Genomic DNA, 25,057 nt, shown 5'->3' on the forward strand with positions numbered 1-25,057 from the left:
TTTTTGTTTTTTTGTTTTTTAAGATTTTATCTATTTATTTGACAGACAGAGATCGCAAGTAGGCAGAGAGGCAGGCAGAGAGAGAGGAGGAAGCAGGCTCCCTGCCAAGCAGAGAGCCCGATACAGGGCTCCATCTCAGGACCCTGGGATCATGACCTGAGCCAAAGGCAGAGGCTTAACCGACTGAGCCATCCAGGCGCCCCAATCCTTGGTGTTTCTTGTCTGTGGCTGTGTAACTAATGACCTCTGCCTCTGCGTCATGTAGCCATCCTCTCTGTGCGTGAGTCCCAGATCTCCCCTTCTCCTGTAAACATACCTGCCACCCCCCTAAATCCAGCTAATCTCATCTTGAGATCCTTAACTTAATTTTATCTGCAAGGCCCCTATTCCAAATAAGTTCACCTTCATGGATCCCAGGGGTTAGGATCTGACCGTATTTTATGGGGGACAGCATTTCACCCACTACAGGGATCGTTACAAAAAGTTTCAGTGGACAGGTAGGACCAGAAGCCTGATTGGAAAGAATTAAGAGACAAAGAGGGAGAACAAAAAGAGAGAGAGAGAAGATTAAGGGGGAAAAAAAAGAGGACAAAGGGGAGATGAAGAAATGTAGATAATTTCTGGGAAGACTTGGTCAGGAAAGAAAGCAAATGGAGAGGGAGCTGGAGGAGGAGTAGATAGACGAGGAATTTCTGTTACTCCTTGAAATTATGGTCAAAACCTGGGTTTCTTGGGGGAAAAGGTGGTAGAGAAGAAGGAAGACCTTCAGGACATGTTTAGGAGTGAGGGGAGGAGCGGGCCCCAGAACAGAGCCGCCCTCCTTAACTCAGGGCCAAATGGCTGACAGCAAATCCCGGGTTGGGCCCGCCATGGAACAAGTCAGAACAGAGACATCATCGGAGGAGCAAAAGGTGAGCCAAGCAGCCACCAAAGACAAGAGAAAACTCAACCAACTAACCGCGGAAGAGCCTGAGACTTAGAAAGGCTGAGTCAGAGATCATACGTTGGACAGTTTACGAAGCACTGTCTCCAGTCTCTCATCTGAAGTTCCAAAGATGGCTGGAGGGCAAGCAGAATGATGATGGCCTTGGGGTGACCAAAGAGTCCACAGAGCCCCCAGCAGAGGAAGCAGGAAGCCCAGGGAGGGCCTGGGGGATGCTCTAGCTGGGCGCAGGCAGAGACACCATCGAGGCCCCGTGCAGAGGTGGGCACTCTCGTTGTACTATTGCTCCCATTTCCTTCCACTCTCTCGACCCTGGGCTTCTTTCAGCTGGGTCAGCCTGGTTTTCTACCTCTTGGATCTTTCTCAAGACCCTTTCCAGACCACCTCTTCTTCCTCTGACCCTTGACAGACCCCAAACCAGATTTAGCTTATTCGCTAGCTGGCTCCTCCTCTTCTGTTGGTTGGCACTACCGGCCACAAACCAGCCTCTGTCTCTCCCAACATGCTGTCTCCATCACCAAGCGCTGCGGCTTCTACCTCCTACGTACCTCCTAAGGCTGCCCGCCCCGTTCCGTTCTCTCCATCCCCAGGCCTTACCGGCCCAGTCTTACCCAAACCCTGCAACAGGTCTCCCTGCCTCGTGGCTTCTCCAGTCCATCGTCCAAATGGCTACACCCCGGTCTTCCTAAACAGCAGAGATGATGTTTTTGCACACCTGTTGCTCACCTGTTTAAAGGTCTCTGCTGCCTTCTCACCTCTGTTGGGGAAAGCAAAGCACAAACTGGCATTCGAAATCCTTTATGATCCGGGTTAATTTCCTCATAGTCTTTTTCCGTATGCGGTTAGAACCTGGTAGAGCACCCAGCTCCCCACTACCCATGGCAGCCATAATGTGTATTTATATAGACATTGTATAAAATTGGAGTCATGCTGTTTCATAACTTCCCCTTTTCACTTACTAGCATATCTTGAGTGTTTCCTCATCTCTTTAATATTCTTCGAGAGTGTGAGATTCAATTTCCCTGCAGCCTTCCTTCCACAAATGTGGCATAGCCTATACCCAGGTCTCTGTCGTTGAGAATTTGGGAAAGTTCCAGTATACCCCAGTTATAAATAAGGCTGGGATAAATCACCCTTGATTTTTAGGGCGCATCCTGGAAGCAGAATTGCTAAATCAAAGTATAACTCTTTTAAAGGCTTTCACACATACTGTCAAACGGTCGTGCAGAAACGTACAATTTACCTCCTCAGCAGAGAAAAACAGGCCTCTGTCTTCCCCCACATCTTACCAACATCTGGTGTTTTCATTATTTTTATCTTGACCAATTCTATAGATAAGAAAAGCCGGAATCTCCTTTTCATTTGTACTTTGGGATTTCTGACATTTTCATAAGGTTTTTGTATTTCCTCGGTGAATTACGTTAATCATCCTCTGCCCCTGGTGTCCACAGGTCAGTTCCTCTCATTGTTATGGGTTTAGCGGGACTTGAAAGGGCCGCTGCAGATGCGAGCCCGTGGGCAGCTTCCTCCCCGCCCTTCTGACCCACCTCCTCCCACATTCCCACCCTCCCGAGCCTTCCTCTGCTCCCCAGGGAACCTTTGTCATTCAAAATAGCCCCTGCTTCCCAGGGCCTTTTCCCAGGGTAGCGCGTTCGCACAGCCCTCTCCACCTTTTCCTAGCCTTCCCTCTGGGAGCCCCACATTCCTCCGGCTCCCACCTCACCTCTCTCCACACCCTGCACACTCACCCCTGAAATTCCTCAAGGAGGCCCAAAGGCACAGAGGACCCAGACTGACCTAGCCCTAGAGCAAGAAGAATCCCGGCCCTACCCTGTTCTGGCCTGAAAGGGGAAGGACTTGGGGAGGTGGGGAGCAGTTCAGAGAAACGGCCGTCCCCAGAGGAAGGCCTGGGAGAACGAGGCCACAGTGCGAGGTGGGAGAAGTAGCTCATTTTTTAATGTCTTTTTGGCGATTGAGGTCTTTCTAGCCCAGAGCTCAAACCCACCCTGGGTCACCTCACTCACTATCTGGCAGGGTCGTGAAGAGGGGAACTGTAACATTATGTGTAAGCATGTGGGATGGAGGTCAGGTGCACAGATCACAAAGACCCAAGGAGCAGGCATGGCTTCCCCAGGAAGGATAGGCCTTGGCAGCGTCTCAGGCTGAAGGGACAGCTTGAGCCAAGGCTGGGGGACCGAGTTTCTGGTTGAGGAGGTCCTGTAAATGAAGGTTCTCAGGACACCCAAGGAGTCCCTAGGGTCGGTGCCAGGACTGACAGGGAAGCTCCCCCATCTGCTCGGGCAGCGACCCCTCCCCGCCCCGCCTCTCCTTTCTGCCCCTCTCAGACTTCACTCCTTCACTCCCGCGCTCAGGACACCAGTGTGGCAGTGGGGTCTGCGTCGGGCAGTGTGCTGGGCCCCGCCCTGCAGGTGGAGGGGATGCAAGCCTCGACCCGAGTGATCAGAGCCGGAAGGCTCCCCGAGGACAATGACTAAAACCGGGAGTCAGAGGCCAATTCCCAGAAGCAGCCTCCGAGCTGGGCCTTGGGGTGCAAAGTGGTCAGGCGGCGAGGGGCGGGGAAGGCAGGCCCGGCGCTCAAAGGGGTCGCGGTTACCCGGCCTGGGAAGCGATCGCGGTCTCGGGCAGTCTCGGCGGCCGTCGCAGCTAGGGGGGCGCGTGGGGGAGGGGCCGCCTGGGTCAGTCCCGCACCCCGCCGCGCAGGAGGGCCCCGCGCCCCCCGCCCGGCCCCAGCCCGCCGCCCGCGCACGTAGCGCTCGTCGGCTCAGCGCGCCCGGGCAGGTGACAAGAGGGCGGGGCGGCGCGGCGCCTGCCCGCTACCTGCCCGGCCGCCCGCGCCTCGGGGCCCCGGCGGACCGAAAGGGGCGGGGCTGCCCAGTGCACCTGGAGGAAGGCGGAGGGCTCCCGGGGTTGTGGTCGGGCGATCTGGACCGGGACTGAGGGAGAGGGGGACTGCCCGCAGGGACGCGGCCGGCGGCCGGGCCGGGGGCGAGCGGGTGGTGAAATGCTCAGTCCCGGGGTGTGCAGGAGAGGCGCCGGCAGGGCTCCCCAGTACTCACGCTTGCCCCGACCGCACCCCCACCCGCCTCGTGAGGACGAGGACTCCGCCCCAGACCTCTAAGCGGAATTCGATGTACGAGAACATCCAGGTACACAAGTCTGCGCTCCGGAATGTCTTATCTAAGAGCCAACCTAGATGGACCGGTCTTCTAGCGGCTCTTTACGCAAGATGGTCCTGTCTTGTCCTCATCAAAGGGAGGGGGAGAGGGTGGCGCCGGTGGAGGTTAGTGGGGAAACGGACGCCTTCTGAAGCTAGCCGTGTCCTCGTGCCCCCAGGACGCCCCGGAGTTCGCTCACAATCCCGCGTGCACGTGTGTGTGGTCCCACAGACCCGCGCCCACCCCTGATCTCATACACGCACACATCGGGTGGTGGGCCCCAGCAAGAGATCCGGCTGTCCAGAAGGGTTAGAGGATGAATCCCAGAAGGATCCTGTGCATTAGCCCTCCAATTCCCTGCCCCCGGCCTCCACTCCCCCTTCACTTTGTCCTCGGTGCAGGGCAATCCAGGGGCAGATCGGGGAGAAGAATGAGGCCTGGCTCACCGGAGATCAAAAGCAGTGTAAGAGGGAATGTTTTCTGGACCCAGAGCGGCTGCTTTCCCCCGCCACACCCACGGACCATCCCCCACCAAAGCAGCTAAAGGGAAAGCCAGAGGGCCACCCAGAGTAGATTTGCAGCAGGGCCCCTTCCATCTGGGGGAGGCACAGTCGTTGCTTCTGCCTTATCAGTACAGTGGGGAACGGGGCTGAGCCCTGGGATCTGGCCCCTCCACTTCTGCCCTTCTGCTTTGGACCTAATCTGCAGACCTAGAGAGTGGGGCCCTTGTGTTCACAAATACCTCCCCCTGGCAACCTGGCATAGAGCCCCTGTTCCTTGGAGAAGGTGCTCTGGGAGCAGCAAAGAGAAGGTTCAGAGAGGTCAGCTAGCCTGGTCGATCTCCCTTAGGTCAGCCAGAAAGACAAGGAGACCAGGCTCCCCCACCCTGTCAGCCCCAGGTGCTGAGCCACGGTTGCAGACTGAAATGCAGATCTAGGACAGCAGCCCAGCCCCAGGGTCCTGGGGATTAGTGTCCAAAGAGGGAGGGAAACCTCCCCAGACAGACACAGGGCTGCATACACAGAGGACTGAAAGAACGAGTAAGTGGATGATTGAGTGAATGTCCGAGGCCTTGAGTTTATCTGGGTTGAAAACCCTCAGCAGGTTGAGACTTTTTGTGGCTTGTCACTGCTCTGATCCTGGTGTGTGCTACAGCTCCCCAGGGGCTGGGGAAAACACTTGGATTCAGCCCCTCTACTCCCAAGGCCAAGGCCTGACGTCCACAGGTGGGCAAGCTGTGCTCTTGGACTATCCGGAGCTGGGGGTGTGTTGAGGGTCCATCACCCCAGACAGAGAACTGTTCACAGGCCTCTGCAGTGCCTGGGTCACCTTCCTTCCCGTCCTCATCTCAGTGTCCCCAACAGCGTAGGGCAAACTGTGCCAGAAGACAAGGACCGGAAATGAAGGCCACTTCCCAGCTGAGTGGCCTTAGCAGTCATTTCTCTCTCTCTGAGGTTTAGTTTCCTTAACTGTAAAATGGAGGAGACAAAAATGCCTTCATTGCGTTCCTGAACGTGGGGTCACCGGCAGCTCTGCCCCTCCCCCTCCGCACCCAGGGCTCTTAGTTCACTCTGAGCACCTTCCTACCCGCACCTCCCTGTCTGTCTGCCTTCATACCCCCACTAGCAGTCCTCCGAGGGCAAGAATTGGGTCTCCCCCTCCCCTCTGTGCCCTCTGTTTCCCGGCATTGCCCAACACATGGGCAAGCACCTGGCAGGGGAAGTAAGTGTTCCCTGAATGGCAGGGATGAGTGAAAGCACTGTTAGCCAGATAGCTTTGGTCGTGATGACAGTATTTGAAGTCACAGAGCTTCAGGACCAAAATATATGTTACAAATGAACCGAATCCCCCATTTGACAGATGAAGAAACTGAGGTCCGGAATGTGAGACTGCCAGGGATCCCCTATGGAGGTTGTTGTGCTTGGACCTCAACTGAAAGTCTCCTACCTCCCGCTTGGGGTAGGGGGGGAGAGAAGGCCTCTCCACAGGTAGTTCTCATTCGACTCTCTCCCCTCCCACCCCCACAGGGCTCCAGCCAGTGCAGACATGGGGAAGTCCAGCACTGTCGTCCTCTTTCAGTGACTGCCGACTTCAAGACGCCTGAGAGCGAGGAGCAGATCTCAAGGGCTGGCGGTGGGGGCGCCATGTTATAGGGACTGGGAACTCTGAGTTGGTGATGAGGGAACAGAAGGCAAGCGGAGGACAAAGCAGAAGCTGACACCCCACAACCCCCACCCCCCATGGGATATATGTGACATTCCTCAGGCATTCCTGGCTGCCCTAAAGGAAAAAACAAATAGTTAACTTGTAGAGATCACAATCCTGCAAGACCTGAGTCTCCCTCAGTTTACAAATGTCCTAGAACAAAGCATTTCTAGCAATAACTAGCTTCCAGAAGGAAATGTAGATAAAATTAAAATTCCGTATAACCCGCAGCCCACTGACAGTAAAGTGGGCAGAGTGTAACGTTGCTCCAGGAAGCTCCCAACTATCTTCATGTTAATGCCTTGCCAAGGGGAAAAACAACCTTAACTTGACAATGGCAAGGCCTCCGTTCTCCTGCGAGTCTCCGTTAACATATGAAAATCCTTTTGAAACCTCCCTTTTCCTTACCTCCCCCAACCCCAGAGTATATAATCAGTCATTCCTCACAACCCAGGTGCAGCATCTATGTCTGCCCAGGGGTCCTGTCCCTGTGCTTTAATAAACCACCGTTTTTGCACCAAAGACGTCTCAAGAATCCTTTCTTGGTCATTGGCACCAGACCCCACCCCACCGAACCTCACCTATATTCCAGAACCTCATCAGCTGGTGGTGCCGGGGGTGCAGACTCCGTGCTGCGGTGTGTGCTGGGCAGAACTGGAGTCCTGCTTGTGACTTCCGGCTGAGCCTGGGCAGGTGGAAGGAGCATGGGCTTCAGGGGCGGACCAGCCTGGCTTGGAATCTCCACTCTGACACTCAAGATCAGCTGGATGAGCTAACAGGACAAGTCACTTCATCTGTTGAGCCTCAGTGTCCTCACCTGTCCCATAGGGTATTAATCCGTAGTTGAGAAAACTCCCTAAAGACATAAGTACAGGGGAGCCTGGGTGGCTCAATGGGTTAAGCATCCACCTTTGGCTCAGGTCATGATCCCAGGGTCCTGGAATGGAGCCCCATGTTGGGCTCCTTGCTGAGCGGGGGGGCCTGCTTCTTCCTCTCCCTCTGCTGCTTCCCCTGCTTGTGTCCTCTCTCTCTCAAATAAATAAAATCTCAAGAAAAAAAAAGGGGGGGTTGAATACGTAACCAACTGAGCCACCCAGGTGCCTGTAAGCTAAGGATCATGAGAAGAGAAGCTTCTCTTGAATTGTCCAGGGGGCCCTAAATGCCATCACATCACAAGTGTCCCTATAAGAGAGAGGCAGAGGGACAGAGAGAGGAGAAGCCATACAGACCCAGGAGAAGGAGGTGTGAAGACGGGGGCAGAGACTGGAGTGCTGGGCCACCAAGCCAAAGAACAGCCTGCAGCCACCAGAAGCTGGAAGAGGCAAGGAACAGAGTCTCAGAGGGGAGTGGAGCCCTGCTGATCCCTTGCTTTCAGATTTCTGGCCTCCAGAACCATGAATGACTGCATTTCTATTGTTTCAAGCTCCCTAGTTTGTGATCATTCATTATAACAGCAGCAGGAAACCAACATAGGTCTCTTGGTTCTAGCCCCAACTTAGCCAGTCCCCTGCCTCTGGAACGTCTCATCTCTTAGCCAAACCTGGACCTATACTCTCAGTCCCTAAAGCCTGATTCTGGATGGGGTGGGACAGCTGCCACCCACAGTGTCCGCTGAGTCCTAACTACCACCTGCTCCTTGGCCCTATCTGCCTCTGTTGGACTGTACCACCAGTTTCTGGCCCCATCAGACCCCAGTGGGAGTGGGAAGTGGGCATGTGTGCAGGGGTCAAGTACTGGTTCATTGGGCAAAAAAAGAACTTGGGAAAATCAGGAGGCCCATACTGCAATTTTGCCTCTATACGAACTTGGACCACAGTTTGCTCACCTGCCAGATTTGTGGATTGGAACACATGCTTTTCCTGAGCCTTTTAGTTCTGACTGTGAATGAGCAAGGAAAGGAGTGGGAGGGTTTGGGAAGGAGGATGAAGATAATGAATGCTGAGCATAAAAATGTTCAGTTCTATAAATGAGGTTTGGATTTCTCTCATGGATTGGATGACGAGCCATTCTGAGGTCACACAATGACTCAAGGTTTACCAGGAAGTGGGGCCTCGGGTTGGAGGTCTGTAGGAGAGGCATTTGCACCATCACAGGACCCACCCAGCCACACTCCCTTCAAGGTAGATCACTCTGTCCCCAGTCTTGCAGATACGCATAGACCCAGGGACTTTGACCCCATAGACAGAACCAACCGGAAGGAAGAAGGGGGACGTGACCCGAAGGCTGCCTGGCAACCAGTGACATGGAGGGATAAGATGAGATGGGCAAAAGCAGACTCTGCCGCGCTTGGGAACTTTAAGGAGGAAACACTGGAAAACACGGTAGGAAGATGGAAACAAAGGAGTTATGGTTGGGATAAGTCCACAGAGCTAAACCTGTTCAAGCCAGTGGCTGAAATAAAGTATTAAAGGGAAGTGAGTTAGGGGGCCCTGGGTGGCTCAGTGGGTTAAGCCTCTCCCTTCAGCTCAGGTCGTGATCTCAGGGTCCTGGGATAGAGCCCCACATCAAGCCCCACATCAAGCCCCACATCGGCCCCTCTGCTCAGCAGGGAGCCTGCTTCCCCCCCCCCCCCGCCTGCCTCTCTGCCTACTTGTGATTTCTCTCTCTCTGTCAAATAAATAAATAAAATCTTTAAAAAAAAAAAAGGAAGTGAATTAGTGGGCAGAATGAAGTGAAGCAAAGCTGGGTGCTAGTTGGGTTGTTGAGTTAGTGTTGAGATATGAAAGTTAAAGTCCATGCACTCCCACTGCTGGTGGTCCTAAAGTATTAGGAGAGACCACAGATTCAGAATTAGTAAGAACGTGGTTTATTAAAAATGCACTGCTAGAGGGACACCTGGGTGGCTCAGTGGGTTAAGCCGCTGCCTTCAGCTCGGGTCATGATCCCAGAGTCCTGAGATTGAGTCCCGCGTCGGGCTCCTTGCTCAGCAGGGAGCCTGCTTCTCTCTCTGCCTCTGCCTGCCTCTCTGCCTGCTTGTGTGCTCTCTCTTTCTCTCTGACAAATAAATAAATAAAAATGCACTGCTAGAAAGAAGGAGGAGCATGCTTGCCAACCAGACACCGAGGACAGTCTCCTGATTTCTGAACACATCACTAAAACTGAGTTTAGCAAGATCAAAGGATACAAAGCCAACGTTCTAAATTCGGTCAGATTTCTTTCTTTCTTTCTTTTTGTTTTATTTATTGGGGCACGTGGGTGGCTCAGTTGGTGAAGCCTCTGCCTTCAACTCAGGTCATGATCCCGGGGTCCTGGGGTTGAGCTCCCTGTTGCACTCTCTCTTCAGGGGGAGCCTGCTTCTCCCTCTGCTGGCCACTCCCCCTGCTCGTGCTCGCTCTCTTGCTCTCTCTTTCTGTCAAATAAATAAATAAAATCTTTTTGAAAAGAGAGAGAGAGATTTTATTTATTTATTTGAGAGAGAGTGAGAGCCAGAGAGATCACAGAGGGAGAGGGAGAAGCAGACCTGCCACTGAGCAAAGAGCCTCATGCAGGGCTCCATCCCAGGACCCCGAGATCATGACCAGAGCCAAAGGCAGACGCTTAGCCGACTGAGCCACCTAGGCGCTCTCCATCAGATTTTTATATAGTAGCAATAAACAACTAAAAACTGAAATTTTAGAAACATCTTTTGAAGTTGCATCAAGGGGTGCCCAGCTGGCCCAGTCAGTGGAGTGCGCAACTCTTGCTCTCTCGGGGTTGTGAGTTCGAGCCCCACGTTGGGGGCTCCAAATAAAATCTTTAAATACATAAATAGAAATAAAAAAATAAAATTGCATCAGAAAATCGAGTAGTATTACATTTAACAGAATAGATGCAAGATGTGTGTATTAGTTATATATTGCTATGTAACAAATGATCCCAAACTTAGTGGTTTAAAACAACAGACATTTGTTGTTTTATTTCAGTTTCCATTTCGGTTTCCACGGGTTAGGAAATCAGGAGCACTTTAGCTGGATGACTCTGGCTCTGAGTCTCTCCTAGGCTGTACCCCAGATGTTGGACAAAGCCGCTTCATCTGAAGCTTGCTGTGGCTGTCATCAGGTGGAACCCTCCATAGGACTGCTTACAACATAAGCTGGCTTCTCCCAGAGTGAATGATCTAAGAAAGAACAGCCCTACAGGAAAGCCACACTATTTTTTTTATGACCTGATCTCCACTGTCCCACACTGTGACTTCTGGTTTATTCTCTCATTAGAACAAGTCCAGTCACTAAGCCCAGCTCACACTCAAGGGGAGGCGAATTAGTTTCCACCTTTGGAAGGGAGGTGTATTAAATAATTTCTGAATGTTTGTTTATTTAGTTAGTTAGTTAGTTAAGATTCTATTTATTTATTTGACAGAGAGAAACACAGCAAGATAGGGAACCCAGGCAGGGGGAGTGGGAGAGTAAGAAGCAGGCTTCCCGTCGAGCAGGGAGCCCGATGCAATGCAGGGCTTGATCCCAGGACCCTGAGATCATGACCAGAGCCGAAGGCAGACGCTTAACAACCAAGCCACCCAGGCGCCTCCATAAATGTATTTTTTTAAACCACCACAGCCAGTATGCTGAAAACAACAAAACACTGCTGATTAAAATTTTTAAATGCAAAGATAAAGTGTGTTTGTGGATGAAAAGACCTGATATTAAATTGATCTTGGACTGATCTATAGATTCAGTACAATCTCAATCAAAACCAGCAGGATGTCTCTGTAGACATTAACAAGCTGGGCACCTGGGTGGCTCAGCGTCTTAGTGGTCTCAGTGTTTCTTAACCTGGGACAGTTTTCTCCAGGAAATATTTGGCAATGTCTGGAGACATTTTTGGTTGTCACAACTGGAGGGCTGATGCTCCTGAATTAGTGGGTAAAGGGCAGGAATCTGCTCAATATTCTGCAATACACAGGACAGCCTCCCTCTACAAAAAATTATCTGCCCCAAATAACAATAGTACTGGAATTAAGAAACGCTGAGCTTGGGGTGCCTGGGTGGCGCAGTCCTTAAGTGTCTGCCTTCAGCTCAGGTCATAATACCAGGGTCCTGGGATCAAGACCCACATCCAGCTCCCTGCTCAGCGGAGAGCCTGCTTCTCCCTCTCCCGCTCCCTCTGCTTGTGTTCCCTCTCTCACTGTGTCTCTCTCTGTCAAATTAAAAAAGAAAGAAAGAAAGAAAGAAAGAAAGAAAGAAAGAAAGAAAGAAAGAAAGACCCTGAGCTAAGCAAAGATTTCTTAGATAGGACACAAAAGTCAGAAACCTTAAAAGGAAAAAAAACCCTGTTAAGTAAGGTTTTAAAAATGAAAAACTTCTGCTCTTTAAAAGAGCAGAATCGGGGCGCCTGCGTGGCTCAGTGGGTTAAAGCCTCTGCCTTCGGCTCAGGTCATGATCCCAGGTCCTGAGATCGAGCCCCACATCGGGCTCTCTGTTCAGCCGGAAGCCTGCTTCCTCCTCTCTTTCTGCCTGCCTCTCTGCCTACTTGTGATCTCTCTCTGTCAAATAAATAAATAAAATCTTAAAAAAAAAAAAATCTATAAAGCACTCACAGTTTGTCCAGTGAACAAATCATTTCAGGACCTGTTTGTTAGTCGAGATTACTGACATTCAGACCCTGACATGAAGTCCCGCTGATTAGACAGGGACCGCCCTCATCATTAGGGGCCTTCCCATATGTGGACCTCCCCAAGGCTCCGGGCTGTAAGGTCTTCGTAAGAATGTCCTTGGCATTTCACTTAGTGCTAGTTGCACCATGCATATTCTCATACTAATGCCCCTTCATCCTTTGTTTCTTGCCCCTGAAAGCTCTTCACCAGAAAAGGATCAGAGTCATAGTTTATAACTAAGGATTAGGTTGATTAAATTTAGGATCATGGGCATGGAAAACCTAATTCACACTGCTCCTCCAAGTGTGTCTAAGGCACAGGAAGTGGTGAGTATATATTGTTCAAATAAATGAATGAACGAAAACTGATTGAAATGGAAGGAAGCTGCTAGTTGGCTTCAGGTGGCTCAAATAACATCAAGAAGGATAGAGAAGGGGTTGCTCGCTCTCTATCCCTCTGTCCTGACCTCTACAGCGTCATTCGAAGGCTTCCCCCCACTCACCACCACCTCTGTTCTGCTAAAAGCCTCCTTGTACTCCCCTGTGCTGTCCCATAAGGGGAAGTCTCCCTGGTTGCACCCGTGGAGAAGAAAAGCCATTTCTCCTTCTAAGGAATGCCAGAAGTCTCCTTGCTTTCCACTGGCTCTGATTTGGTTTGGGGCCCAGCTCAGACCTTGGCTGTGGCTATATGGACTGGCTAAAACCAATCAGAACCTATTCTTGGTGCTGGGGAGTGAGCTACTTCCTGCAGTTGTCGGGGGAAATGGGTGTTTGGTGGTCAAAAATGACAACTGTCACAAGGATGTCAGGGTCTGGATTAGAGCTCCCAAAAGGCTCCAGTGTAGACTGAGTAGTAAAAAGGCTGAGTTGTGTTTCTTTTAGATCAGGATAGGGAGGAAAAAGCATAACACTTTGTGCCCTGTGTTCTGCTTTTCAGGACTTTGCCTGAAAACAAAAAAGCCACCTACCTAAAAGCTGTTCTTCACGTAGAGGAGTATAAGACCTCATAAACATGTAGGGTTGGGGGAGAGGGAACAAATTTTTATGTATGTTATTGAATTACAGTAGTAAAAATACTGTCTTTATATGGATAAAAATATGGAAAAATAAATATCACTAGGTGTGCTAGGATATTTAATGACATACAGGGATTGTTGGAAAGCAATTTAACGGTTTCAGTTTTCCACAAATATCACAGTGTTTGCCTAATCATAAGAATACATCAGAACAGGGGCGCCTGGGTGGCTCAGTAGGTTAAGCATCTGCCTTCAGCTCAAGTCATGATTCCAAGGTCCAGGGATCCAGCCTGGCATCTGGCTCCCTGCTCAGCAGGGAGTCTGCTTCTCCTTCTTCCTCTTCCTCTTCCTCTGCCTCTCGCCCTGCTCATGCTTGTGCTCTTGCTCTCTCCCTCTCAAATGAATAATAAAAAAAATCTGTAAAAAAATGTAAAAAAAAAAAAAGAACACACATAACAGAGTTTGGATTGGGTAAGGGATGAATGCTGGGGCTGGGGTGCAGTCAGATGACCTTTCCCCGAGAGAAATGGTTTAGCCTCTGCAAGCTTCGGTTTCCCCAGATGTAGGACAGAGGCAATAGCAACAGTGACACCTCACAAGGCGGTCGTGAGGGTTGAATGAACACTCTGTCTCTCCCGTGTCGAGCACACAGTGGTTGGTACACACTAACCTCTCTCGGTATGCCCTCGCGGTTAGGAGGAGGACAAGGGAGGGATGCCTTGTAAAGCTAGGACTAGCTGTGACTGCACATAACTGGCATCAGATTTGCAAAGTGGCTTTATTGAGGTATAATTGGCATGCAATAAACAGCACATGTTTCAATTATACAATCGGACAAGTTTTGAGGATGTATCCACCCTTGCAACCATCACCATCACCAAGATAAGTCCCCTATCTATCACCCCCAAATGGTCCTCATTCCCCTTGGAACCCCCCCCTCTCATCCCTCCACCCTGCTCCATCCAAATAACCATAGGTCTGCTTTCTGTCAACACAGATTAGCTTGCATTTCCTAGAATTTAATGTAAATGGAATCATAGACATTATGTACTCTCTCTCTCTCTTTTCTGGCTTCTTCTATTCGACTTGTTTTGAGATCTTCCATGTTGGTGCATGTACTAATAGCTAGCTCGTGCTTTTTTATTGCTGAGTAGTACCCCATTATATGGCTATCTCACAATTACTTTCTCCAGTCCCCTGTCGGTGAACAAGTGCATTGGTGCCAGTCTTTGGCCATGACCCAGAGCTGTTATGGGCTTTTGCTTATAAGTCTTTGGGTGGACATACGCTTTCGTACATCTTCTATAAATAGCTACCGGTACGATTGCTGGATTGTAATATATAAAAATATATATATATATATCTAGATATATCTATCTATCTATCTAGATATCTATATATAGATATCTAGATAGATAGATAGATATATCTAGATATATATATATATATATATCTAGATAGATATATATCTCTATCTATCTAGATATATCTAGATATCTAGATATATATATCTTTACAAGAAACTTCCTGGCAGTAAATGTGCCCTTCCAAGTGTGCCCTTTGTAGGTGGAGCCATTCCAGAGTTCAACCTCACAGGACCTCGGAGCCACGGGCAGGACAAACCCACTGCAGACTTAGGGTCCCCAGCTCGGCGGCAGGTGGTAATTAGAGTTAAGATGAGGAGTCTGAGGGTCGCCTCATCTGAAGGGAGGGCCAAGCATGAGCAAGAAAATAGCTCCAGGTGGGCCTGTAGCCCATCTTTCCAGGTAGCCATAAAAGGGAGGTGGTTTGTGACAGAGTTTCGAGAGCCCAGAGTCCTCTGCTCTTTGCCGTGTAGCCTCTCCCTTCAGAATCAGGGCCCCGTGTGACACCCTGCCTGGCTCATGGGAACACTTTCCCAGGGCTGGACCTTGCCACGCCCACTGGAGTCCTGCTGCAGACCTGCTAAGTCTCTAGACACAGACCCGGTTGCATCTGCTGACCTTGAGACTATGGAAGCCCAGAGCCCAGGGGTTCCAGGAGTTCCTGGCTGCCTCAGCCTGTCTTCAACCTCAAACCCTGGACACACTCAGCCACTGTGAGTGGGGCCGGCTCTGCAGCCTGTCTGTCCCACGCTCCCCTCCGTTCTTATGCCCGGAGGTACTCACACCTGTTGAGCCACCTACCTGTCCCCACCCTGGTTCAGTCTTGGCTTCTCCCACTTGAGCTATATATCTGATCCTCTTCTGGCAGCTCTGCCTGGCCTCCCTTTCTCCAGCCCATTCCCTCAATCCAGCTTCCACACATCGTAATTCTAAGATGCAAATCTTTTTTTTTTTTTAAGATTATTTATTTATTTATTTGACAGACAGAGAGGTCACAAGTAGGCAGAGAGGCAGACAGAGAGAGAGGAGGAAGCAGGCTCCCTGCCGAGCAGAGAGCCCTATGTGGGGCTCGATCCCAGGACCCTGGGATCATGACCTGAGCCGAAGGCAGAGGCTTTAACCCACTGAGCCACCCTGGCGCCCCTAAGATGCAAATGTGACGAGGTCCCTCCTCTGCTTCCCATTGCCTATAGTGGAAAGCTCTAGTTCCTTAGCCTAGCATTCAAGGCCCTCTATGGACTGGGCCTCTGACCTTTCCAGTCTCCACTCCCTCCATCCCTTGAACCTTCCCTGGGCTCTAGCCATTGCAAACCATCTTTCACCACCTTTATACCTGCTCTTCCCCCTGCGTGGTACGCTGTTTTTAAGTCCCTATTCCTTCATTAAGAATCAGCCCTCCCTTGGTTCCTTCCTCGGTTTCTGGCACCCTGTGCAAAACTTCACAGTGACAGGGTGCCTGGCTGGCTCAGTCGGTAAGAGCATGTGACTCCTGATCTCAGGGTTGTGAGTTCAAGCCCCCACCTTGGAGACAGAGATTACTTACTTAAAACAAACCAACAAAACCCTTCCCGATGGCAACAGCCACACTGTGTTAGAGTTGTTCCATTGTGTTTGTTGGCCCACCCAGCTTGGCGTTCCACATGCCTATAGCTCCATCTTTAGTAGCCAGCACATGGTACCTATATGTCGAATGAACGAGGGAAGAAATGAATGAATGGCAGAGTGAGTGAGTGGGATGATGACCTGGCAGTAGCCACGGTGGTGATGGTGTAGATGGGTTGGAGCAGGCAAAGGATGCAGATGAACCAAAAGAACAGAATGAAGACACGAGGAGACGGCTCCAAGGGGGAGGGGAGGAAGTCTCCGCAAAGATGTTCTAACTCTATCTCTCTGCATGGGTCCATCCTGTACCCGGACTGCGTGCTCTGAAATCCCCCAGAATCCCTGTCATTTCCTCATGTTTATTATTTCTGCTACCCCTGTGAGGAAATGCTCCTTGACCCTGCCCTTGAGAAGAGTTGCTCAGGTCTTACCCAAGGCTGTTGGCTTCTTTGCAGGCTGGGAGGTGAGGAAGGGACAGCACAGTTCACCCCTCCTCTGGGCACCAGGACCCTCCTGGCAGGGGTCCCATGGGGAGGGCCTGAGAGCTGAGTGGGCAAGGCCTGAGCCATATGGGAGAGGAGGTTGGGCCTGTGGACAGGGGGAAACAGAAAGCCATGGGGTCTGGAGGCTGGGCCACTGGGCCATGCTGCTCTCTCTGTCTGAGCACACCCCCCACCCCCACCCCCACCCCAGGTGGGTTTCCTGTCCTAGTTCTCTTGTACTTAGCTACATTCCTGATGACAAAGCACTCCATGCTCAGCCAGCTAAGGGAAGCAGAACTGACAGAAAGTTTTTTGGGGGGGGGGGGTATGAAGTATCTGCTTCATACAGTCTTCACCACTGTACCTTCAGGACCCAATACCATGCCTGGCACATGGTGAGGGAGCTCAAAACTCTGTCTGATGGATGGATGGATGGATGGATGGATGGAAAGTTTTCTTGCCTGGGACCAGAGGGCTGTACGGGAGTAGCATCTCCATGGTCCATCCCTGGTGGCAAATGTGGCCAGGTGAGTGTGGGACTCTCTTGGAGAGGGGTAAGAGGCTAGGGGTCTGAGTTGGGGGTCTCTTATGCTACCTCCCCACCTTCTCAAGCTCTCTGCTCCAATCTTAAGAGTTCTGGGATTGGAATCTCAATGAGGCCTATCCCTGCTTGGAGACACCCCTCTCCCACAGCAGAGGTCCCCATGCCTGGCTAGGCATCAGAATTTCAGGGCTGTGTTTCAGGGAAGGTTGAACCATAGTGATTCCTGTGTTCCACCTGAGACCCACTGCTTAGAATATTGCTGGATGGGACCACAAATTCTGTGTTTTTTAAAGTATCCTGAGTGATTCTGCCACGTAGATAGGCATAGGAGTTCCCCCACCTACCGGATCAAGTTTAAACCCCCAAGTAAGGCTTTCTGAGCCTTTCGCCATCAGGACCCAGTGCCCACGTGCACCCTCATACCTTGCCCTTCACCCCAAACACGTAGCCCAGTGAAACTGCTCCATGGTCCCCAGTCCTGCTTGGGCTATCTCGCCACCTGAGCCTTCAATCAAACTCATCTCTCTTACCTACCCCCCTCCTCTACCTGGGGAACTTCCATACATTCTCTGAAGCCCAGAAAATGCCACTTCCTTCCCCAGGAAGCCTTTCACACCCTTCTTCCAGCCAGCCAGGCAAAACTTCAATCTCCTTCCTGTGAATTTCACAGCCCCTCCCACCACCTAGACCATAGCACCTGTCACCCTGCTTAGTCATTATCTGATAATGTTTGCACCAGCAGCCTTGTTAAATCCTCCCAGACATCCTCTGGGGTAAAGGATGACAATGACCGTAGCAAAGACCAATTATGCAAAAAGCCTGCGAAGCCCTCAGCACGTGCTGCTAGGCTTTTAAATCCTCACAAGAGCATGGTGAGGTAAGTACTGTTATTACCAGGCCCATAATACGGATGGGGAAACCAAAGCCCAGAGAGCCAAGCACCCTTGCCCTGGGCCACACTGGATGTGGTAGAGCTGGGATCTAACCCAGGCAGTGCTTCACACACCCCAGTCTAACCCACCACACTTCAACCCTTTTACACTTAAGGCTCAGGGAAGTATTTGCCCAAACCATTCTCATAAGCAGCCCAGACATTCTTTGCACCTAGGAGCCCCTGATTCCCGAACTCCACGCCCCCACATGGCCCCTTTTTGGTAAGTAATTGCAAGCCAAGCCCCATTCCAGGCTCTCTTCCTCATCTCGGGACCCTCCCCACCGCCCTACCCCCAAGGACCTGCCCTCTCTTCCTGGCCTGGCCTGCCCTCTCAGCTCACTCCTGCTCCTCCTGCCCCACCCCAAGTTCTGAGTTCCGTGGAGGGAACGCCCGCCCAGCCCTTGCTGAGGCCACATCAGCTGGAGGCTGAAGTCTGACATTGCTGGCAAATTTCCCCATCCAGCATTCTGGATAGAGCAGTCTGGGACAGTGGAGGAAGCAAGCCTCTTCCTCCTCTCCCTCAGCCTCAGTTTCTCCATCCATAAGGCAGACAGTGGCCTTGCCCTGGTTGTCTTCCAGGGCTGAGAAGAGGCTCTGGTGATCCCAGGACAAGGGGCTTGTCAGTGCTGGTGGGCCAGCCCTGAGCACCTCACTCCTAGGCCTGGTTAGGAGGGCGGGATCCGCAGTCAGCCTGCAACCCTACACTGCCGCCCTGGCAGGTTACCTACCTTCCCTGTGCTCCAGCACCCCATCCAGCAAATGGGATCCCATGAGGACCTTTGCACAAAAGCACTGTGGGAATGGACTGCAGAAAGGCATGGGGCACATTTATAAAGGGCACCTAGACCAGGGCAATACCTCCAGACGTTAACGGTAGTAATTCCTAAGAGCCCTGCCTCCTTCTGAGGGGCGAACAGACCAAAGTAGAATCACAGCCGGGAAGTCAGGCACCTTTGTAGACAAAAAAAGTGGTAACATACATGCAGTGGTAAACTTGGCTCTCTAAGGCAGGTCCCCAGCCCAGCCACCCCATGCACTGAGAATGCTCTACCAGTCCAGCCGGGTGTCTGCAGGGCTTCAAAGTCATACTGGGATAGCAGATGTTCTTCACGACGTGGCAGAGCTCTTTCGCATGTCCTTTTCTCACCCAATTCTTCACAGAGCCTGTAAAAGGAGATTCCTTGGGCTTTGCTTCCAGGCTGGCCTGAGTTCATGTTTCTAGTTCTGCTACTTATGAGCTGCACGATCTTGGGCAAGTTATTTCCCTCCTCTGGGCCTCACTTTGCCTCATCTGTAAAGTGGGGAGGTTACTCCCAACCTTTGAGGATCCCGTGAGAGTTACAGGTATCAGGCATAGAGAAGGTACGTAATCCTTAAAGCTCTATAACCCCCTTGTTCTAGATGAAGAAACTGAGGCTCAGAAAGCCTCCACTGCCTGCTCCACAACCAGAAAGAAGCGGGCTGGCTCTAGCACACGACCCCTGCTCCCACACAGGAAGGTGTCTCCCAGTTCACAACTTTAGAGGTCATGAGGGATGGCTCTGGCTGTTCAAGGTCAAGGACGCGGGGTCCCACTTTACAGGTTTCTTATAACTCTCATTTGTTAGAGTGGGCCAGGTCCAGACCGAATCATCGGGCCCTCTAGAGTGGGTCAGAGGGGAAAGGACAGACCCAAGATGGCTGTGGCAGGCGTGGTAGGTGTGACAGATGAGGCCGTGCGCCCTGTGACTACTGGAAGTCCCGCAGACACTGGGCCAGAAAGCAGAGCCCTTGCCCCAACCGACAGCACAGTGAGGACACAGTGACCTCATCTCTACCGTTAGGAGCTCAGCTATTAACACTGGTCCTTCCTAAGCCTCAGTCAGTGGACAGAACCACATTGCATCGCGCTGGCTTTGTGTCTGCTGATTTTATTAGGGCCACTTCTAGATAAAGCAAGTTATATTCAGCATGATTTGCATGGATACCAGCAGGCTTGATATGTTCTTTCCACACTGGGGTTTGTCCTCTTGGAACCCTCCTTATTGGCCCCAGCCCCAGTGCTGTAAGGAAGCCCGGCTCTGCTGCTGGAGACAGAGGAGAATGTGACACCGTGTGCTGAGGATGGCCCCTGCCAAGCATCTGGCTGAATGTCACTGCGTGAGCAAATTCAGCTTCACCACGGGGAGCAGAAGTGCCAAATCCACAAAATCGTGAGAAATAATACCTCATTGCTGTTCAAAGTCACTGACTAGGTTTGGAATCGTTATTCCATTCCATGGCAATGGAGAGCTGAAACACCCCAGTGTTTTCATTTCCTAGATTTTCAGAGTGTATGTAGACCATTATAGCGGAAGCACCTGTGTCTGAGCGCCCAGCACCCTGTGTGCCCCCCACCCTGAAGGCAGAGCCTCAGCTGCCCCCTGATGATTGAGCCTCTACCACTGACCAGACATTGTGCAGCTTTCCCAAACACCATCACGTACTAGATGCATACTACTTATTGAACAGGCAAATAAATGCCTTAGCACACACTGCAGTCCGTAACAGTTGTTTTATCATCACTCAACTGAAACTGATTCTTTAGAAAGATGCAGATATTACAAAAGAGGGAAAAAAACCATGACCCCTAACTATACTACCCATAATTTCAATTAACATTTAGCATGTATGTCTAGAGATTCGATTATATTACATATTATTATATACATATATGTATATATAATATATATACATATATTACATATGTATCTTTACTTTGAAAAATATTATTGGGGCATCTGGGTGGCTCAGTTGGTTAAGCATCTGCCTTCGGCTCAGGTCACGATCTCAGGGTCCTGGGATCGAGCCCCAGGTCACGCTCCCGGCTTGGCGGGGAGTCTGTATCCCCCTCTCCCACTGCCTCTCCCCCTGGCTAATGCTCTCTCTGTCTCTGTATCTCTCACAAATGAATTTTTAAAAAAATCTTAAAAAACAAAACAAAACAGAAAGCTCTTTACATATTGATTTGGGACACTCCCCAAGATAAAGCCACACAGACCATCCTGGTGGCCACCACCTCACTGAGTGTTGTTGGCTGAAATTGGCACAAATGCATTTATGCTTGCAACCAAAAATTTGTCACAATTACTACTCTATGGGTTTGAGAAAGAAGGGACTCTCCACCACAAGGCCAGGCCTCTGGGAGCCAGTAAAAAGAACAACCCAAGACAGAAGAATCTTGCCCCAGCACCTTCCATAAGCAGAGGCTCTACCAGCCACCGTACAAAACCGGGTACACGGGGAGCTCCCGGAGGGCTCAATCAGTTAAGCATCTGCCTTTGGCTCAGGTCATGATCTCAGGGTCCTGGGATCAAGCCTTGCTTCTCCTTCTCCCTTTGCCCTTCCCTCTGCTTTGCACTCTATTGCTCTCTCTCTTAAATAAATAAAATCTTTAAATGAAACAAAACCAAACCAGGTACGCAGGCTGGAATACGAGCTGCCTGAGGGGATGGCCCCATAGCCCAGCAGTCAAGGCCCTCTCTCTATGCCATGGCCTCCATCTTCCAGCCTCAGCAGCAAATATCTGTTGGCCACCTGCCTCATGCAGAGCACTATGCCCAGGGCACAGATGTATACGGATGCATAGATGTCCATGTGTGACTTTGGACAAGTCATTTCCACCTCTCTGGGCCTCAGTCCTCTCATCTCTAAGTAGGCTGAAATGTACAATCTGAGTATCTTTGCAGCTCCTAACCTATACATCTAAGCCAGGGACCCAGTCCCAGGGCTCCAGGAAGGAGACGAGCTCTAGAAGTGGCATTGGACTTTCCAAAAGCCTTCATCCATTGTTTCCTGTGATCCTCCCAACAGCCCCGAGGCAGGGCTCTTAGGCCAATTTGAGGGATGTGGAAATGGGAGATGCGGAGAGATGAAGCAACCTGCCCGAGGTCACACAGCTGTTGAATGGATGAGCTGGAATTTAAATCCAGGTCTGAGCCAACCGTCCCACGGAGAGAAGAAGCAAACAACCCTTGACTTTTATTAGCATAGTTAAAGATGAGAAAGTTTCTATGAGGTCCCTAGAGCAGTCAAATTCATAGAGACTGGAAGGAAAAAGGTGGTCGCCACAGGCTGGGGGGTTCAATGGGTAAGGAGTTTCCCTTGGGGAAGATGAGAAAATCCAGAGATGGAGGGCGGTGATGGTTGCCCAACAGCGTGAAAGGACGTAATGGCATGGAACCGTATGCTTACACATGGTTGACATGGTAAATATTATGTTCTGTATATTTTGCCACTTTTTTAAATGAGAAAAATGAGGTCTAGCAAGGTCAACGGAGTAGGTGTAGAGCAGTTTGTGAGAGTTCTAGGGACAGACTGGGTTCAGTTCTCAGATCTGCCACTTGCTCACTTGCTTGACCTGAGGCACCCTGCTCTGGAACTGTGCCTCAGTTGCCCTCCTTGTAAAATGGAGTAGCACCCGTATATCTGGGATTGGTTAGAAGAATGAAAGAAGAGAAGTCCATGCCAACCCCTTAGTCATGTGCCCGGGACACAGCAAATTGTACATACACGTGACTTCTAATGACGAGGCCTCTCAAACAGAGCCACAAGAGCCTTGCAAGACACCTGTTAAAACCCCTTTGTTACAAAATGGAAGAGACCGAGGCTTAGAAGGGCTTAGAAAGCGACTTGCCTGAAGTCACCCAGCAGATCTGCAGCGGAGCCCAGCGAGCAGCAGAACCACCACCCCTCTCTGAGCACAGAGATCTCCATCTCCAGCCAGCCCACAAGACTTTTCCTTTCTTCAGAGCTGAACTGCCGTGGATTTGGGATATTAATCTCAAGCCTCGAGGAGGAAGGGAGGGCTTCTCCGGGCTCCCAACTGGTTTTCACTCTCCCTCTTCTGAAGTGTGAGTCTGCTCGGGTATAACTGCTGTGAGTCAGCTGGCGTTCCGTGATGAATGCGCGCGTGTGACTGCCAGGTGGCATCCAGGTGGGGGCTGGGGGAGGGGGTGAGCACCGTGTGACACCTGCTGGGTCATGCGGGCTGCTTGCTGCTTCCGGAACCAAGCAGCTGCGCAGTGGTATCAGCAGTTAAGGGGTCCACATTTCATACCTTCAATTTGCTACTAAATTCCTCCTTTGGAGTGACCTCCAGCAAGTGCCTTTACCTTCTGTGTGCCTCAGTTTCCTCAACTGCCCCATGGAAATGTGAATATAGTCTTACCCTCAGCACAAGGTGTGAGGAGTAAGGGAATGATATGTGAGAAGGTTTTTTTTTTTTTTTTAAGATTTTATTTATTTATTTGACAGAGAGAGAGAGAGAGATCACAAGTAGGCAGAGAAGCAGGCAGAGAGAGGGGGAAGCAGGCTCCCTGATGAGCAAAGAGCCTGATGTGGGACTCGATCCCAGGACCCGGGGATCATGACCTGAGCCAAAGGCAGAGGCTTTAACCCACTGAGCCACCCACGTGCCCCTGTGAGAAGGTATTTTGCACACTCAAAAAGTTCTATCAGCATAAAGGACAGTGTTATTTCATTTCTCAGGAGAAATAAGGTTCTAAGAACAAAACAGAGCCCAGCCAAGCTATTTATTTGTTTTTTTCCATCAGTCCTTGGACTTCTCAGGGTGGCTGAGACCCACCGGTCTCCTAGCTGATCCTATCTGAGGGTGCCAGATTAATTCCTCAGTGTCAACCTTAATGGAGAGTCTACTGGGCACCAGGCCCAGGGGCAAGCCACTGACCCCTCCCCAGAGCCCCACAAGGTCAAGACTGTTCTGAGCTCCATTTTACAGAGAGAAAACCAAAGCTCAGAGAGAGAGAGCAACTTGTCAGAGACGGCACCACCGGCAGGATGGAGCTGGGCCATGAGGCCAACTTCTGACTAAATCCCACACTCTCTCTCCCTGGAGGCTTGAAGAAGAGAGCCCTGCAGGGCTGCATCGGGTCCCCTCCTTCCAATTCCAGAGACCCCTGGAAAACAGTACATGGAAACTGAAACAGGTCGATTCCTGCCACCCTGAAGTAAACCAGGCTTTGCGAATGTAAAACACAGGCAATATTTATCATATTTACCATTTTCAAGTACGTATTACATGCCAGTCACCCGACAACCATGTTCTCACTTCCTGTTCTCAATAAATCTTTGAAGTAAGTACTGAATCTCTCATTTTGCGGTTGGGGAAATGGAGACTCAGAAAGCCCAAGTAATATGCCCAAAGACACACAGCTAGCAGATCTGTCTCCAAGGCCGGTATTCTCCTCACCCCATTATCACTGTCGGACCTCTCATTCATTCGTTCTTTGCTCCGGTTCTTTATTAAACAGAGCCTCTTCCTTGTACTAAGTAACTAACGGGACAGAGGGAGGACAGGAGTGCTTGAGCCCCTGCCTGGGAAGAGGTCATTACCTGGGGAAAGATAAGGGTCAAATAAATTGTAATCTAAGTGATCGGAGCCAGACCCAGGTCCAGTGCCGGTGCTGGCGCTGGGCCAGGTAAAGCGGTGCTTGTTAGAGTTTTGGGTTTTTTTTTTTGTTAAACATTTTATTTATTTATTTGACAGAGAGAGAGAGAGATCACAAGTAGGCAGAGAGGCAGGCAGAGAGAGAGGGGGAAGCAGGCCCCCCGCCAGAGCAGGGAGCCCGATGCGGGGCTCGATCCCAGGACTCTGAGATCATGACCTGAGCCGAAGGCAGAGGCTTTAACCCACTGAACCACCCAGGCGCCCCTAGAGTTTTGGGTTTTTATTTTTTTCATCAGAGGTGCTTGAATTGACACTCACTACCTGTTCACTATCCCACTACCTATTCCCGGATCTTGGCCAAATGACTTCACTTCCCTGAATCTCTGTTGTCTCTTTGAGACGAAGGCAGAGAAGGGCACCTGGGTGGCTCAGTGGGTTAAGCAGCTCAGGTCATAATCTCAGGGTCCCAGGATGGAGCCCCCCATTGGGCTCCTTGCTCAGCAGGGAGTGTAAGTCTCACTCTCCCTCTGCCTCTCCCCTTGTGTGTGCTCTCTCTCTGAAATAAATAAATAAAATAAAAACCAAAAAAAGAAAATGCGAGAGAAAAACATTCATCTCATCAAGTTCTTGTGGGAATTAACTGGGATGATACTGTACCCATTCATTCAACAAATATGTACTGAGTCCCAGTTTGTGCCAGGTACTGTTTTGGTGTTGCAGATGCTAGAGGAAGTAGACAGCAGACATTCCCTTGGAACCATGGAAAGATCTGGGTTTTTTAAGTAAAAAAAAA

At 50.8% G+C, this 25,057-nt stretch overlaps 1 long non-coding RNA gene across 1 annotated transcript; it reads right to left on the minus strand.

The window, feature by feature from the left end:
* Positions 1-5,177: 5,177 nt before the first annotated feature.
* Positions 5,178-22,765, minus strand: LOC308340995. The gene is made up of 4 exons (XR_013966652.1): positions 22,492-22,765; positions 18,889-19,001; positions 6,906-7,009; positions 5,178-6,399 (listed from the first exon to the last, which is right to left on the minus strand). It is a non-coding gene; the product is annotated as an uncharacterized lncRNA (long non-coding RNA).
* Positions 22,766-25,057: the final 2,292 nt, after the last annotated feature.

The sequence above is a fragment of the Martes martes genome (genome assembly GCF_963455335.1).
Source record: "Martes martes genome assembly, chromosome: 4".
NCBI lineage: Eukaryota > Metazoa > Chordata > Mammalia > Carnivora > Mustelidae > Martes > Martes martes.